Source organism: Tursiops truncatus, chromosome X (assembly GCF_011762595.2).
Source record: "Tursiops truncatus isolate mTurTru1 chromosome X, mTurTru1.mat.Y, whole genome shotgun sequence".
Lineage (NCBI taxonomy): Eukaryota > Metazoa > Chordata > Mammalia > Artiodactyla > Delphinidae > Tursiops > Tursiops truncatus.
Genome location: NC_047055.1, coordinates 106,692,680 through 106,708,880, shown reverse-complemented (window position 1 = coordinate 106,708,880; position 16,201 = coordinate 106,692,680).

Sequence of the window (16,201 nt, the reverse complement as noted above, 5' to 3'; positions counted from 1 at the left end):
CAAAGCATCCCCAAGATTCCCAACACATTGGGTTAAGAACAAAAGGCTAAACCTGAACTTGATTTGTCATCTTTCGCTACTCTCAATAGGTTACTAATTCTCACTGTTATCACCCAGAGTCTCACACTTTTTCTAATCTGATCCAGTTCCCCCATACCATTTCTGCCCCAAAACTATTACGGTTACTCTGGGTCCCTAGATCTCTAATGAGCAAACTCCATTATATCCTCAACCTTCAACTCTGACTTCAACTGAAATCTGGCTGTCTTTCCAACACTACTTCTTCCATAAGTATATCAAAATAAAACTGGTTTTAGTCTGTGTTATTTGTTTCTCTCTCAGCTGAGTTATCTCACACCTAAGAAATGAAGTAAACATTCCCCCTTGCTCCAAATTACTGTTTGCGATCATTTTCTTTTTCTTCCTTTGTAACCACAGATCTAATAATGCAGCCCACACTATTAGGTTACACCTGCCTTCCTTGCTTTCATCTACTTCACTAGCAGTCAACCCCCAACCCCGGCCCCCTGCCCCCACTCCTTGCCCCCACACAGTGAAGATTTAGCTCCTGGTTCTCTCTGTTTCTCCACTGATGTCACTACTGTGGATGATTTCAATATGCAAGTGGATGTGATAGCCATGGAGATGTGCCACTCACATTCCCTTTTAAGAAATAACATACAGTTCAACTGTGAGGAATGAGGGTAGCTGACAACCTCCCACTGCAGCACCTCTAGAATCTGCTGTAGTATGTAACTTAAGGCCATATTCTTCCAGGGAAGTCCTCAGACAATTACTAAGCATGGGGAGGGTACCAGGTCCTTGCCCTTTCTGACCGTTGCCAAGCTCCTCTAATGATCCATCTTTGTTCCAGAGCTAACATTAGGTTAGCCAAAACAGTTTCAGATCCGCATCACAGTCGGTTCTCTGTGCTGTATGCTCCCTTCCCTCTTTCCTTTCAGAGGCATTAGATATGCTTCACAGTCTGAAGGCTTTCCCTGCGCAACCCTATTTTCTCTTTTCTCTTTTACAGGAACTGTCCTCCCCAGTAACCCACTTGGACTCCTAACTATATCAGTGTGTTCTTGGCAAAGGACCTGATTCGACTCAGTGGAGGTTCAATCCAAGCTCCCAGCCTTTCTTTTCTTTTACCTGTCACTTAGTGATCTTTACCGAAATCTTACCTTAGTGACCCAATCTCATGTGCACACCCTAAACTTTGGTATCACCAGTAAATCCAGCTTCACAGTATCAATTCCAAGCATCACACCCTCTAACCACAACCTCTTGTCCTTCCTAGTCATTTATTCTGACATTCTTATTCAAACAATTCTTTATTTTGTTCAAACCCCATTATCGTCTTTAAGAAACAGATCCAGAACAATTTTATTTTAATATTTTTAAACTGAAGTATAGTTGATTTACAATATCATGTAAGTTTCAGGTGTACAGCACAGCGATTCAGTTATATATGTGTATGTATATATACACACACATACACACACTTATACACACAGATATTCTTTTTCAGATTCTTTTCCCTTATAGATTATTACATATAGATTATTACATAATATTGAGTATTGTTCCCTGCGCTATACACTAGGTCCTTGTTGGTTATCTACTTCATACGCAGTAGTGTGCATATGTTAATCCCGGCCCCCTAATTTATCCCTCCCCACCCCTTTCCCCTTTGGTAACCATAAGTTTGTTTTCTGTGTCTGTGAGTCTCTTTCTGTTTTGGAAGTAAGTTCATTTGTGTCTTTTTTTTCTTTTAGATTCCACAGATAAGCAATATCATATGATATTTGTCTTTGTCTGGCTTACTTCACTTAGTATGATAATCTCTAGTTGCATCCATGTTGCTGCAAATGGCATTATTTCGTTCTTTTTTATGGCTGAGTAATATTCCGTTGTGTATATATACTACATCTTCTTTATGCATTCATCTGTCGATGGACATTTAGGTTGCTTCTATGTCCTGGCTATCATACTCAGTGCTGCAGTGAACACTGGGGTGCATGCTGATTTAGGGGCATCTTTCCTAACTTCCAACCTCATGTTGGTGCAAGGCATTTTTCCCCATAACTTGGTAAGCTTTGAAAATTCTAGCCTTAGCCTTAAAACGAGTTTATAGATTCTGTAAAGCTCTTTCTCTGCCCCTTATCACCTCCATAACAACCAGCCCAGTGCTATGGCCCTATCTTTTAATTTCCTCTTTGTTTCTGGCACTTGGGGATTTTCCTTTCTTTCCTACAAGTTCAGCAATATCTTTGTGCTATTGTTATACTTTATCCAGGATTTCTAGGAGGTTATGGCACGGGAGGAGTTTTATGTTAATTCAGGTGGCCTTATGTCAGAACAAGAAATCCCCATTCACTCCTGAACTTACTCTACTCTTAGTTTCAAAATGTTACTTAAAATTCACTTTTCAAGGACAACCAGTCTTGTTCATATTGAAAAATGCAGGGGAGAATTATATATATCACCCTCTTATTAGACAATTTGGGGGCACCAAATGGATTTGACCCCATTCTCCTATTTAAAAAACCCTGTGGCTTTGATTATAAGATGTGCCTGATTTTCCTAATCTGTTATTCCTTCTTTTGCCATCTCCTTTGTTTATGCTTGAACTTCATGTTGGAGTGCGCCAGTGTTGGTACTCTGCCCTTCTCTATTCCCCAACTTTATTACATCCTTATATGATGTGGACTGAATAATTGTTCCCAAATGTTCACTTCTCCTTTGCTGCTAAGAAGTTTATTTATTGCTGACCATTGATGTGTGACATGTAGTGCTGCCTCTGTGGGCAGAGTATGCTTTTTTTTATTCCATATGACTTGCATTGACTAAGGAAATGTGAAAAGGAGTGATGAATGTCAATTAAGAGTAGACACTTAAAGAGTGATTGTGTGTTTCCACAAATTTCTTCTTCATTTTCTCTCTGCTGTGAATCTGGGATTTCCCTTTATTAGCTGTTCTTCAGCCGAATTCCGAGAATCAAGAAAGCATATAGAGTAGGGCTGGACAAAGCCCAGCAGAGGCACAACTATTTCTCTTCCCACAAATAACATCTGCAGGAAATAGATAATGTTGTTGTGGTAAGCCATTGAAATGTTGGGATTGTTTGTGACTGCAGCATAATGTAATAGAAACTGAGTGCTACAAGAACCAGCTCAGCACTGAAAATTCATTTCTCCAGCTCTAAACTGTTGACTGAGCTGTAGTCTCATGCAAGTAACTCCTTAGTGATGTTTCCACTTATGTAGTAAAAATGAGATCAATGTTAGATACAGAAAATGAGCTGTTAAGTAAGAGCAAAAAATGAAAGTATTACTTGATAATTGGTCATGATTTTTTATGATCACAGGGGAGCTACTCTCTGGGAGCTCTCATGCATATTCATTAGCACACATTTAAGGAACTAAATATTTGCAGGTGTGGCCAGCATCCTTTGAATTCTGGAAAACATGACAGTCTCTCCACAGGTTTTCTTTTAGAAGGCCTAATACGTTAACTAATTTCAATAAAGTAATTTTCTAAACAAAAATTAGTCATTTAGAAGTATGTGTTGATATTTTCAACTGCCATTGGTCCTTGCTCATAGAGGGACATTTTTAAACTATTTTTATGAACATTAACCCTATTTGGTAGATGTTATTAATATTACTTAGAGAAGTTAACACTAAAACTTGAATAAAATATATCATCATGATTTAAATGTACAGCAGGTCAAAATAATATGTCACATCTTGGTATATGTCACAAGTAGGCATGGGATTTGACCTCAAAACCAGCAATGAAGTCAGATTTAACTGTATTTGCATGAACCACTTGAATACATTTTATTCTAATTCCTTAACATTCAATTTATTTCTATTCACTCATAAAATAATTGAATTTTTATTCTCAAGTAATGTATATATACATCGAGTGAAACAAAAAATGAAATCTCTCTCTTTAAACAGAAAAGTGAATAATTCAGTCATTCCCTTGGGATAGAATATGAAAGGGAATAATGAAAAGCTAACTATTGAGAAGGAAAACACTTTTCTTCTTACAACATATAGGTAAATTCACTATCAATATACATTTAAAACACTGAGCGCTAGGAATTGGAGATTTACTTATTAAACTTATGATGGTATGAGCATTTAGTGTAATTTTACAAACCATAATGTAGCAATTATTCACTAATAATCTTAAAATCTTTTTCTCTCATGTATGAGTAAGTGTACACACAATTATTTTATTTCGAAAATGATTTCAAAATTTTGCAGAGATGTATGTAAAACGAGATTAAAATAAATCAGTGAGAAACTATGGAAGAAGGGAAGCTAAAGGCAGAACAATGAAAAGTCCAAGCGTTCTGAACATTTTCTTTCTTTTTTTAAAAATTTCTTTTTATTGAAGTATAGTTGGTTTACAATGCTCTGCCAATCTCTCTGCTGTACAGCAAAGTGACTCAGTTATATACATATAGACACTCTTTTTTTAATATTCTTTTCCATTATGGTTTATCACAGGATATTAAACATAGTGCCCTGTGCTATAGTGTAGGACCTCGTTGTTTATCCATTTTAAATGTAATAGTTTGCATCTATCAATCCCAAACTCCCACTCCAACCCTCTCCCTCCCCCGAACATTTTCTTAAAGATCAAGTTAATGTCAGCCAAAACAATAAGAAAACATAATTAGTAATAAGTATTATAAGATAAAATAGTCTAGTTTATTTTTAAACAAATAGATATCTAAAAACAAGAGAGAAAACTTAAGTACTTTATTTTTTCAGTATTGATTCATGAGAGAAATGTCTTTGATAGGCCATTGTGATAATCACTACTGCTGCTCTTTGCTATCTGTTTCTCCTTTCCTTCTGGGTACATGGGAGCCTGAAGTTCCTTGACTGCTTAACTTTGAAGGGGACAATAGAGGTAGTTGTTATCAATGAGTTTTTAGTGTAGGTGACATGGGTTATTTCTGGGCTATAGTATTTAATTGTTGGTGAGAAATCCTATAGAGATCTCTGTCTCTTTGGCTCAGAGATCAGCAGCGTTTGAGATGGTGGATGTCCCATCTGTCTTAGTCTTTGAGTGACTACAGTGAGGAAAGCACCCTCCCTTCAACCATTTATGGACATGAAACATTAGGGAGAAATGCACCTTTGTTATTTTAAGCCACTGAGATTTTGGAAGTTGTTTCTTACTACAGTATAACCCAGCCCTATGCTAACTAGTCCAGTCCTTATAAGGATACCCTATGTAATGTAGTTACTTATCCTCAACAACTATCCTAAAAAGTGCAATAATTAAAAAAAAAAGGTTAGTGACATGAATAAAACCAAGAACAATACAATGATGATTCCCTGGAGGATCAAAACTCTTGTGGTCACTGCCCTTAATTGTATTATAATTTAATCCAAGAATTACATTTAAAGCAGTGCTATATAGTATATGCATAATTAAAGCTACAAATATGAGTAACATGTAAAATTAGTTTTAATAACTTTTCTTTAGTCCAATATATAGGAAATATTATCATTTTACCATATAATCAATGTAAAATATTAATGATATGATATTTTACATTTTTTGGTACTAAGTCCTTGAAATCCAGTGGATTTCAAATGTGTCAGATGACACATATGACACATCTCAATTCAGACTGGCCACATTTCAAATGCTCAATTGCCACATGTGGCTAGTGGCTATAGGACTGGACAGTGCAGCTTTATAGGTTTTAGAATCTAATGAGAAAAATAATATGCACAGGCCTTCAGATACTCTTTTATAAATTGTATTTTTTTCATTTGTACTTTTAATAGAATATGACTAATAGAGATATTTAAGGTTATATTCTTTTGTAAGAACACAGGATGAAGATATCCTTTGCAAGTGAATTTAAACAAATCTCTCTACTTCATAAATGAGTAAAATGCATTTGTGACACCTTATACAAAAACTGAGTAAACTGGACACCTGCCTAGGTATATAGCAACTCCACCTATGAAGCAATAATTGTCAGTAAGGTCAACATTTTCCTTGACACAACACACTGAGTCTTTTGCTCACACAGAAATAAATGGAAATTTAGGATACAAAAGTTCTAATGCATAAAGCATAATCAAAATAATTTTAGCTTGGAAAATATTTAATGCATACAAACCAGTCAACTTCTATGACTACAAAATATGAAAATATCCATCCATCATCTATCTAGTTTTAAGTATTGTAACATCTAATGGATATCCCAGGACAATCTGCTTGTAAATTATATGCCTAAATAAAATGATTTGACCTACCATGGAAAATTGCTAGATAAAAAGAATGCTTGAGACTGTGTCAAAAGTGATTTTTGTTTTAGAATAGCTGGGCATAAGTCATTCTTTCTCATGATAATTATATGGCAAGCAAAGCAAAAAAACATGCATTATTCTATAGGAAAATATCCATTTTGCTGTTCACCTCAATGGATAGGAAATACAACTAGTACATTCAGAATAGTTTTCAATCAGTAACATAAGCGTGAAAAAGAAGAGAGGGAGGGGCTTCCCTGGTGGCGCAGTGGTTGAGAGTCCGCCTGCCGATGCAGCGGACGAGGGTTCGTGCCCCGGTCCGGGAGGATCCCACATGCCGCGGAGCGGCTGGGCCCGTGACCCATGGCCGCTGGGCCTGGGCGTCCGGAGCCTGTGCTCCGCAACGGGAGAGGCCGCAGCAGTGAAAGGCCCGCGTACCACAAAAAAAAAAAAAAAGAAAGAAAGAAGAGAGGGAGGCAGAATGTGCCACTGTTTTATTCCACTATGAATTATTACTAAGTCTGACAAGAGACTACTTCTCAATCATTTTGACTTTTGCAGAAATTGATGTAAGCATAAGTTGCTGGGGGCCAATATTGAATTGGTACACTGTATCCTTTATAGAAAGTGAAAGGTCAAGAAAAAAAAGTGAAACATGACCATATTCACTGTCTAATAGATTTCTCCATGGGGTGGTAAAGAATAAAATAAAGATGAGTACTGAAATAACTTTGCCTAAGCCAAACTCATCCTCATGTAGAATATTAACCAAAGAATCCAAAGTGGACTGTCCCATATAAAATTTGATTGGACTAAACTGAGTACTCTCTCATATAAAAATCAAAAATTGAGAAATTGGAAAAGATTGGGATTTTTCTTTTTTTATTGAAGTGTAGTCAATTTATAATATTGTGTTAGTTTCAGGTGTACAGCAAATTGATTCAGTTATATATATATATATATATATATATATATATATATATGCATATTTTTTTTTCAGATTATTTTCCATTATAGGTTATTACAAGATACTGAATATAGTTCCCTGTGCTATACAGTAAATCCTTGTTGCTTTACCTATTTTATGTGTAGTAGTTTATATCTGTTAATCCCATACTCCTAGTTTATCCCTCCTCCACTCCCTTTCCCCTTTGGTAACCATAAGTTTGTTTTCTATGTCTGTATTGTATATACATTCATTTGTATTATTTTTTAGATTCCACATATGACTGATATCATATATTTGTCTTTCTCTGTCTGACTTGCTTTACTTAGTATGATATTCTCTAGGTCCATCCAAATTGCTGCAAATGTCAAATTTCATTCTTTTACATGGCTGATTAATATTCCATTGTTATGTATATAGCACATCTTCTTAATCCAATCATTTATTGATGGGCACTCAGGTTGTTTCCATGTCTTGGATATTGTAAGTAGTGCTGCTATGAATATTGGGGTGTATGTATCTTTTCGAATTAGAGTTTTCATCTTTTCTGGATATATGCCCAGGAGTGAGATTGCTAGATCATGTGGTAGCTCAATTTTTTGTTTTTCAAAGAATCTTCAGACTGTTTTCCATAGTGGCTGTAACAATTTACATTCCCACCAAAAGTATAGGAGGGTTCCCTTTTCTCCACACCTTCTCCAGCATTTATTGTTTGTAGATTTTTTGATGATGGCCATTCTGACTGGTGTGAGGTGATACCTCACTGTAGTTTTGATTTCCATTTCTCTAATAATTAGCAATGTTGAGCATCTTTTCACGTGCTTGTTGGCCATCTGTATGTCTTCTTTGGAGAAATGTCTATTTAAATCATCTGCCCATTTTTTGATTGGGTTGTTTTTTCGATATTGAATTGTATGAGCTGTTTGTTTATTTTGGATATTAACCCCTTGTCAATTGCATCGTTTGCAAATATTTTCTCCCATTCTGTAGGTAGTCTTTTCATTTTGTTGATGGTTTCCTTTGCTGTGCAAAAGCTTATAAATTGGATTAGGTTCCATTTGTTTATTTTTGCTTTTATTTCTTTTGCCTTGGGAGACTGATCTAAGAAAACATTGCTATGATCTATGTCAAAGAATGTTTAGCCTATGTTCTCTTCTAAGGGTTTTATGGTGTCAAGTTTTATGTTTATATCTTTAAACCATTTTGAGTTTATTTTTGTATATGGTGTGAAGGAGTATTCTAATTTCACCGATTTACATGTAGCTGTCCAGCTTTCCTAACACCACGTGTTGAAGAGATTGCCTTTTCTCTATTATATATTCTTGCCTCCTTTGTCATAGATTAATTGACTGTAGGTGTGGGAGTTTATTTCTGGGCTCTTTATCCTGCTCCATTGATCTATATATCTGTTCTTGTGCCAATACCATGGTGCTTTGATTACCGTAGCTTTGTAGTATTGTCTGAAGTCTGGAAGGGTTATGCCTCCAGCTTTGTTCTTTTTCCTCAGGATTGCCTTGTCAATTCTGGGTCTTTTGTGGTTCAATATAAATCTTAGTGTCATTTGTTTATAGTATTATTTGTGAAAAATATTATGCATATTTTGATAGGGATCACATTAAATCTGTGGATTGCTTTGGGTAATATGGCCGTTTTAACAATATTAATTCTTCCAATCTAAGAGCATGGGATATCTTTCCATTCTTTGAATCACATTCAGTTTCCTTTATCAATGTTTTATAGTTCTCAGCATATAAATCTTTCACCTCCCTGGTTAAGTTTATTCCTAGGTATTTTTTTTTTGATGCAATTTTAAATGGGATTTTTTTTTCTTTTTCTCTTTTTTTTTTTTGCTTTACAGTGAGTAATGCAATTTATTAAATGCATTTGTCAAGAGAATGGGAAACCTCAGTGGGTTGGCATAATTAGGAATGTCATCATTCCCATTAAATTTAAATTGGTGAATATCTTAGAGTTCTCCCATCATCTAGATGAGGAAGCTGTGACCTATAGAGATTAAATAACTTCCGATAAATTATCCTGTTAGTTAATAGCAGAACACAAACTATCAGGTAATCCATGAGCAAATCTTAATTAACCAATGTCCACTTTAGGATTTGTATGAGTCGCGATTCTATTTAGTGCTGCCATAACAAAATAGCACAGACTGGATGATTTAAACAACAAAAATTGATTTCTTATTGTTCTGGAGGCTGGAAGCCCAAGATCAAGGTGTCACAGGTTCATTTTCTCCTTAAGTCTCTCTCTTTGGCTTGCAGATGGCCACCTTCCTGTTGTATGTTCATATGGCCTTTTTCTCTGTGTGCATGTATCCTTAGTGTCTCTTCCTCTTCTTATAAGGAAATTAGTTGTATTGGATTAGATCCTCATGCATATGACCTCATTTAACCTTAATTGCCCCTTTAAAGTCCCTATCTCCAAAGATAGTTACATTGGGGTTTAGGACTTCTTAACTAAATCTTGAGGTGACACAGTGCAGTCCATATGAGGGTTCAAGTCTGTACTTTCTGAGGACATGTCCTTATGTTATTTTCATATTCTTGAGGCAAACTATACTCTTTACTAATGAATTTATTTTCTTGAAGTCTCCCGTCAGCTTCAGTTCTTACTGATAACTATATTTTCTATATTTTCATCATGTTCCCTATTATAAGTTACAGAAGGAAAGAGACAGATGAAGATAAGTTGGTCTAACCCATCTCTCAAAGGAAGAAAATACCATAGGTTTGAGAAGAAAAGAGATTGTCTTTTCAGAGTTCAAGTGCCTACTTTTGGTCCATTCAGCCATGACCAAGACAGTCCTTTTTTTCCCCTCTAGTTTTAATTTTTATTTTATATTGGAGTATGGTTGATTTACAATGTTGTGTTAGTTTCAGGTGTACAGCAAAGTGATTCAGTTATCCATATACATATATTCACTCTTTTTTAGATTCTTTTCCCATATAGGTCATTACAGAGTGTTGAGTAGAGTTCCCTGTGCTATACAATAGGTCCTTATTAGTTATCTATTTTTTATATAGTAGTGTGTATATGTCAATCTCAATCTCCCAATTTATCCCTCCCACCCCCTTTCCCCCCGGTAACCTTAAGTTTGTTTTCTACATCTTCTTTATCCATTCCTCTGTCGGTGGACATTTAGGTTGCTTCCATATCTTGGCTATTGTAAATAGTGCTTCAATGAACATTGAGGTGCATGTATCTTTTTGAAGTATGGTTCTCTCTGGATATATGCCCAGGAGTGGGTTTGCTGGATCATATGATAGTTCTATTTTTAGTTTTTTAAGGAACCTCCATACTGTTCTCCATAGTGGCTGTACCAATTTATATTCCCACCAACAATGTAGGAGGGTTCCCTTTTCTCCACATCCTGTTCGGCATTAATTGTTTGTAGACTTTTTTTTTTTTTTTTTTTTTGCGGTACGTGGGCCTCTCACTTGTTGTGGCCTCTCCCATTGTGGAGCACAGGGTCTGGACTCGCAGGCTCAGAGGCCATGGCTCACAGGCCCAGCCGCTCCGCGGAATGTGGTATCTTCCCAGACCGGGACACGAACCCGTGTCCCCTGCATCAGCAGGCAGACTCTCAACCACTGCGTCACCAGGGAAGCCCTCTGCCCATTTTTTGATTGGATTTTTTGTTTTTTGATATAGAGCTGCATGAGCTGTTTGTATACTTTGGAGATTAATCCCTTGTCGTTACTTTCTCTTTCTGACATTTCACTGATAGTGTATAGAAATGCAACAGATTTCTGTATGTTAATCTTGTATCTTGCTACCTTTTTGAATTCATTTATTAGTTCTAGTGGTTTTGTGTGGAGTCTTTAGGGTTTTCTATATAGAGTATCATGCCATCTGCAAATAGTGACAGTTTTACCTCTTTGAAAAGATTGGGGTTTTTCATTCCAATTGATCGTAAAGAGGCAGGTCCCAAACGAGAAAATTTTTACCAAGTGTTTGTCTTAGACTTTTAAATGAGTTTATGTTCTGGTTATTTATTGCTGTGTAATAAATAACCTCAAAGTGCAGTGGAATTAAACAACTGTTCTATTTTGCTCAGGAATCTGCGTCAGGAATTGTGGAAGTACTTCCTGAGTGGGTCTTACTTGGGAATTCTCATCTGTCAGCTGGGGCTGCTGTCAACTGAAGTCTCAACTGGGCTGGACATCCAAAAGGGCTCATTCAGAAGGTTTGTAGTTGTTGTTTTTCGGCTGAGATCTTTGAGCTAGTTGACTAGAGTACCTAAAGTGACCTCTCTAGCATGGTGGCCTCAAGGTAGTCATACTTTTTAAATTTTATTTAATTAATTAATTAATTTTTTTGCGGTACGCAGGCCTCTCACTGTTGTGGCCTCTCCCGTTGCGGAGCACAGGCTCCGGACGCGCAGGCCCAGCGGCCACGGCTCACGGGCCCAGCCGCTCCACGGCATGTGGGATCTTCCCGGACCGGGACACGAACCTGCATCCCCTGCATCGGCAGGCAGACTCTCAACCACTGCGCCACCAGGGAGGCCCAGTCATACTTTTTATAAGGTGCTGGCTTCTTAATGATCTAGTGTTGGAAGTCACACAGCATCAGATCTTCTGCACTCTGTCAAAGCATTTACAAGCTTGTCCAGATGAAAGAGGAAGGGAAATTGACCCCACCTCTCAATGAGAAGAGTATTTATAAACTGACCCAATTTAATATATAAAAGTATTGGAATGATCCAGTCAGAAGGAGATCTAGAATGGACAAAAGTCAGGATCATGTACTTCTTTGGCTAGTACATGGGACAGCACTTACCTCCTGGGTAGATATTGCAGAGGAATGAAAGGTCTAATTAAATAAGGCCTATTTAATCCTAGTTCTAAAATTTTTTCACTTTAAAATTATAATTCATGTACTTGTTTTGCTACTAGATTTTGTACAGTATAGTAGAAGACTTTATAGAATGAGACTTTAAAGTCTTCTTCACAAATGAATTCCAATATTCCTTTTTCATTATTTAAAAAATGAAGTTTTAAATGACACAGAACACCATGGAATATTTTTAAAGTAATTGAAGTTGAAAAGAAAACATGCCCTGCTCTACTTCCTCAAACAGATGGTCAGTATTATAATTCAGTTTGTGTCAATAAGATTTATTTTCTATATTTAAATACATACACTGGGCTTCCTTGGTGGCGCAGTGGTTGAGAATCTGCCTGCCAATGCAAGGGACACGGGTTCGAGCCCTGGTCTGGGAGGATCCCGCATGCCGCGGAGCAACTGGGCCCGTGAGCCACAACTACTGAACCTGTGTGTCTGGAGCCTGTGCTCCGCAACAAGAGAGGCCGCGACAGCGAGAGGCCCGCGCACTGCGATGGAAGAGTGGCCCCCGGTTGCTGCAACTGGAGAAAGCCCTCGTGGAGAAATGAAGACCCAACACAGCCAAAAATAAAAAATAAATAAATACATACATACATACACCAACAGTGGTTATTATATGTTTTTTAAAATTTTAACAAATAGTGGGTGAGATGGATTAGTCTTTTATTTAGCTACTGTTATGACTGGGTATGTCAGGAAATATTTCTGAAGTATTTGGATTAATTGAAACGTTAATATGGATTTTAAATGATTATGTTTTACTATTTCTAGAGAATAAAACACATAACTTTGCTATGTCTTTATGCATTGTGTACACAAAGTTCCTTTGTGAACACATAGACTGTCAAAAGTTGTGTATATATGTTGTGTGCCAAAGTTCCTTCGTGTACACATATTATATACACAGTTGCGTACGTAGGTGCTGTCCGCCTTGGGGGTTGCTTGGGCTGATTCAATCAGCCGCTTGGATCACGTTACTCCTACTGTTAAATCAGTCCCCATAAATCAGGTGACCCCCATTTATTCGATCAGCACCTTTGTATCACCTGACTCCCACTGATTAAATTAGCCCCGTTAAATATCCTGACCCCCATTAAATCGATCTGCCTTCTTAATTGTCCCGAACCCCATTCTATCAATTGGCTTTCTTAATCTCCTGACCACCATTAAAACAATAAACACCCTTAAATCACATGATTGCCTTTGATACAAACAGACCCCTTAAATTATGGGACTACCAATGATTCAGTCAGACCCCTTGTACCACGTGACTCCCATTGATTCAGTCAGACCCCTAAATCACGTGACTCCCATTGATTAAATCAGCTCCCTTAAATATCGTGACCCCCGATAAATCAGTCGTCCTTCTTAAATCTCCTGACATTCATTAAACCAACCAAACACCTTAGGTTTCCTGACCCCCATTAAATCAATCTGCCTTCTTCAGTCTCCTGACACGCATTAAGGATGACTGTTTTAATTAGGGTCCACACATTTAAGAAGACAGACTGAATCAATGGGAGTGCATTCGTGCACCCCCAGGGGGACAGCTGGCAGGGGGTGCTGTCCCCCTTGGGGGGAGGTCGGGCGAAATTTCAATTATTCTGTAAGTACAGTGTTATAAACTCTAGATATTTTCGTACACATTTATTGAGAAGGCTCTTTTAAAAATATGCTCAAGAAAAATATCTATGTTCTTGTTCTGGTCCCTTTATGTTTTATTCTATTTTTTTCCCATCTATAATGGCTGTGTATCAACAGAGGTTAATTGGAAATGTGTTCTGTGAATTCCCTTTGCTATTTATTTCCGGGCTGCCGTTGGCTTCGGTGAAAATGTGTGCCCTATTTAGAAGGCAGAAGTGAAGGTGTAGACATTTCTATGCTGTAAGGGCGAATAAAAGACAGGGCCTCCTGTAGAGGTTGTCACTGTTGTACCAGCTTACCGTGGTGGTGTGGGTGGGCAGCCAGGCATGCGCCTCTTTGAACTTCCACGTCCCTCTTCTCTGAATTCTGAGCTAGGGTTTGGAACAGTTCTATGGTGAAGGGTCACAGCTGATCCTGCAGTCACCCACATTGTTAAAGATGGAGCTAATAAAAGACAGGAGCAGGATTCTGGTTTGTCTTCATTTTCTCTGGTTTGTCCTCACAGGTGTCAGTTTGCCCAAGTGTCCTTGTAAATTTCAGTTTACCTTTGTTGTCTCTCACTTCAAGTCCATCTTTCCTTCTTGACTGTTGGCCCTGCTGACTTCAGGCACAAAACCAGGTGCAGGAGCATGAGCCTTGTATAGAGTGTTCAACCAGCTTCCACAATAGCATAATATGTAAGACCAGAATAGATCCCTTATTCTATGTCACTCCTCACGGTTCTGTGTGTCTGATCAAGCCTTGACTCATGTGCTATCTGTGGTCACTGGCCTCTAAGATGGTCCCCATGGCCCCCACCTCCTGATTTTCACCTCTTGTGTAGTTCCCTTCCACATTGTTTCAGGGTTGGTCTGTAACAGAATAAAACGGAAATGACATTGTGTGCCTTTGGAATCTACAGGTCCTAGAAGGCCCTGTGGCTGCCTGCTTGCTTGTTCTGTCTCTCTCTCTTTCTGGAATTACTTGCTCTAGAAGGAAAGTAGGTGCCATATCATGAGCAATCCTATGGAGAGGCTCACATTTTGAGAAACTGAGGCCTCCTGACAACAGCCATGTGAGTGAGTTGGAAGCAGATCTTCCAGCCCCAGTCAAGGCTTAGGTAACTGAAGCTTTAGTCAACATCTTGATTGCAACCTGAGCCGTAAACACACAGCTAACTCACTCCTAAATTCTTGAATTTCAGAACCTGTGACCTAGTAAATATTTGTTGTTTTAAACCACTAAGTTTGGGGGATGTCTTATGTAGCAAAAGATAATAGTTACACTATTGAATTGTAGTTATTGAGACCAAAGTTTAAGTGAAAAATCCAAATATTTCTAAAACCATAGAAATCTTGTCAGGCTTTTAAACAAATTACTTGTTTACTGAAAGAGCTCTCAGAAATATCATGAGATGATTTAAAAATAGACTTTTGCTCTAGATGATCATTAAGAAAATTCTTAAGACACTCTGGACACGTAAGACACCATAAGATATGTTTTCTTAGTAAATAAATCATAGTTTTTGGAAAATAATTATTGGGTTGGCCAAAAAGCTTGTAACATCATAAGGAAAAACCCAAATGAACTTTTTGGCCAGCCCAATACTAAATGATAAAGTTTATTTAAAAACAACCATTTAAATTTTAATTTTTTTTATTGAAGTATAGCTGATTTACAATGTTGTATTAGTTTCTGGTATACAGCAAAGTGATTCAGTTATATATATATATATATATATATATATATATATATATATACACACACACATATATTCTTTTTCACATTCTTTTCTGTTATAGGTTATTATAAGATATTGAATATAGTTCCCTGTGCTCTACAGTAGATACTTGTTGTTTATCTATTTTATATATAGCAGTGTGTATCTGTTAATCCCAAACTCCTAATTTATCCCTCCCCACCCCTTTCCCCTTTGGTAACCATAAGTTTGTTTTCTATGTCTGTGAGTCTGTTTCTGAATAAAACAACCATTTAAGTTGCTTAGTAGTAGGATAAGCAAAATAAAATGAAAACATTAAAGAAAAAGAAACCCACCTCTAGGAGCAAAATGCTTAAGAAAAACATGCAGGATTTTAGAGCTCTTACTTGGGTTTCATTATATTACATTAAAGTTACTTAAAATTGAGTAAAACACCATAATTAGCACTCTGGTGTCCATAGCCTATATCTCCTTTCAGGCTGTTTTATGCTATTATTAGAACTCAATGCCCAGTGCAACCTTTTTTTTCTTTTTTTTTTTTTAGCCCCTCACGCAAGCATGTGGGATCTTAGTTCCCTGACCAGGGATCAAACCCACGCCCCCTGCTTTGGAAGTGTGGAGTCTTAACCACTGGACTGTCAGGGAAGTCCCTGCAACTTCTAATTCTTCAGTTGTGTGGCTTTTTATTTAATGCCACAGGACACACCCCTAACAAAAAACCAGGAACTAGAAACAAAAAGTTGAATTAGCCTC